Genomic DNA, 2,937 nt, shown 5'->3' with positions numbered 1-2,937 from the left:
GGTCGACCCCTGCCCGCAGCAGCTTTTTTTTTGTTGTTGTTTTGAGATGTAGTCTCGCTCAGTCGCCCAGGCTGGAGTGCAGTGGCACGATCTCAGTTCACTGCAAGCTCCGCCTCCCAGGTTCACGCCATTCTCCTGCCTCAGCCTCCCGAGTAGCTGGGACTACAGGCGCCCACCACCACGCCCGGGTTTTTTTTTTTTTTTTTGTATTTTTAGTAAGACGGGGTTTCACCGTGTTGGTCAGGATGGTCTCGATCTCCTGACCTCGTGATCCGCCCACCTCAGCCTCCCGCCTCGGGCTCCCAAAGTGCTGGGATTACAGGAGTGAGCCACCACGCCTGACCCTTTTTTTCTTTTTTTGAGATGGAGTTTCGCTCTTGTTGCCCAGGCTGGAGTGCAATGGCATGATCTCAGCTTAGTGCAACCTCCATCTCCCAGATTTAAGCGATTCTCCTGTCTCAGCCTCCTGAGCAGATGGGACTACAGGTGTGCGCCACCTTGCCCGGCCAATTTTTGTGTTTTTAGTAGAGACAGGGTTTCATCATGTTGGCCCAGCTGGTCTCCAACTCCCGACCTCAGGTGATCCCGCCCGCCTGGGCCTCCTAAACTGCTGGGATTACAGGCGTGAGCCGCCGCGCCTGGCTATTTATTTATTTATTTAAATTATTATTTTTAACCAGGAGACATTTGAATCTGAGACAAGAAAGAAAACACTTTATTTGTAAAGAGAAAATGGAACTTAGTACATATGCCAAAATAAATCTGTAACAGGGGCCACTTCTCTGGGCCCCATCTTGAGTAGGTTAAAGGGTTGCCTTAGAGACTAGAAACACAATTAAGAGGCACAAATCCACACGGAGAATATGCATATTTTGTCTCCTTTCCCCCCAAAACAAGTTGCATATACTTGTGTAAACACTGGTCGATTTGTAAAACATGTCTAGTACTGCAGACAAAATGTGCTGAGATGAAAGGAAATAAAGCCACGAAAACAGGGCCAGGTACAATGGCTCACGCCTGTAATCCCAACGCTTTGGGAGGCTGAGGTGGGAGGATCACTTGAGGCCAAGGAGTTCAAGACCAGCCTGGGCAACATAGTGAGACCCCGTCTCTGCAAAAAATAATTTTAAAAAATAGCCAGGCGTGGCTTGGCACAGTGGCTCACGCCTGTAATCCCAGCACTTCGGGAGGCTGAGGCAGGTGGATCACCTAGGGTCAGGAGTTCGAGACCAGCCTGGCCAACAGGGTGAAACCCCATCTCTACTAAAACTACAAACATTAGCTGGTCATGGTGATGGGTGCCTGTAGTCCCAGCCATTCGGGAGGCTGAAGACAGGGAGAATCCCTTGAACCTGGGAGGCGGCGGTTGCAGTGAGCTGAGACGTGCCATTGCATTCCAACATGGGTGACACAGTGAGACTCCAATTCAAAAAGAAAAAAATTAGCCAGGTGTGATGGTACACACCTGTAGTTTTAGCTGCTTGAGAGGCTGAGGCAGGAGGATCACTGAAGCCCAGGAGGTTGAGCCTACGAGTTATGATCATGCCACTGCACTCCAGCCTGAGTAACAAAGTGAGACCTTGTGTCTTAAAAAAACAAGCCACTAAAATAGCAACAAGAGCAGTTTACTTGGCTTGGAGGTCAAAGTTACATTTGATGATAAATTCCCAGAGTGCCTTTGGTCAGCGGGAGAAGAGATATTCAAGAACACTGGGGTTTGGGAGTTTTATTCTCTTCTTTCTTACACCCATGAAGCCATCTGTCCAGTCATTCATTTTTTTTCTCTTGCCTATAGCAAAACTGAAAGGGCCTTTAAACTCCAGTTTAACTTTAAATTTTATTCCCAAGATCCTCTAAATAGCAGCAGTTCTCAAATTCCAGCTCCAGCTTAGTGCCTTGCTAGCAGTGATACTGTGAAAAAAAAAACATCTAGCTGGCAGAACCTTGGTTTCTCCATTTGTGAAATGAAAGTACTGGATGATAATCCTGGCTCTGCCCATTTCCTGGACTTTCACCTGCTTCTTGCAGTTGAAGATGGTCTCTGACATCATCCCAGTTGGGGTGGAATGTCCTGGGTTTTGGGTTTGTTTGTTGGCATGTCCAGCATTTGTGGAAAAAGAAGATGCCCTAACTATCTTCAGAAGGCACAAAACTAGTTTTTTTTTTTTTTGACGGAGTCTCACTCTGTCGCCCAGTCTGGTGCAGTGGCACAATCTCAGCTCACTGCAAACTGCCTCCTGGGTTCAAGCAATTCTCCTGCCTCAGCCTCCCAAGTAGCTGGGACTACAGGTGTGTACCACCACATCTGGCTTTTTTTTTTTTTTTTGTATTTTTAGAAGAGATGAGGTTTCACCATGTTGGCCAGGATGGTCTCAAACTCCTGAACTCAGGTGATCCACCTGCCTCAGCCTCCCAAAATGCTGGAATTAAAGGCATGAGCCACTGCACCCGGCCCAAACTAGGTTTTGAAGGTGGAATAAGTTCTTCTAGCTGAGAAGGATCTCAATCTCTTGCAAGTTACTTTTTCTTTTTTTTTTTTGAGACGGAGCCTCGCTCTGTCACCCAGGCTGGAGTGCAGTGGCCGGATCTCAGCTCACTGCAAGCTCCACCTCCCGGGTTCACGCCATTCTCCTGCCTCAGCCTCCCGAGTAGCTGGGACTACAGGCGCCTGCCACCTCGCCCGGCTAGTTTTTTGTATTTTTTAGTAGAGACAGGGTTTCACCATGTTAGCCAGGATGGTCTCGATCTCCTGACCTTGTGATCCGCCCGTCTCAGCCTCCCAAAGTGCTGGGATTACAGGCTTGAGCCACCGTGCCCGGCCACTTTTTCACTCTTAAGGGCCCTTAAAGAAGCATTTGCTTAGCTCTACATCCAGGCCATCTCCGCCTTCCGGAAGAGCAACAGACCAGCAACTGGCATTAAGGTCACGTGGGTGGG

This window comes from Piliocolobus tephrosceles, chromosome 17 (assembly GCF_002776525.5).
Source record: "Piliocolobus tephrosceles isolate RC106 chromosome 17, ASM277652v3, whole genome shotgun sequence".
NCBI lineage: Eukaryota > Metazoa > Chordata > Mammalia > Primates > Cercopithecidae > Piliocolobus > Piliocolobus tephrosceles.
This window is presented reverse-complemented; position numbering follows the sequence as displayed.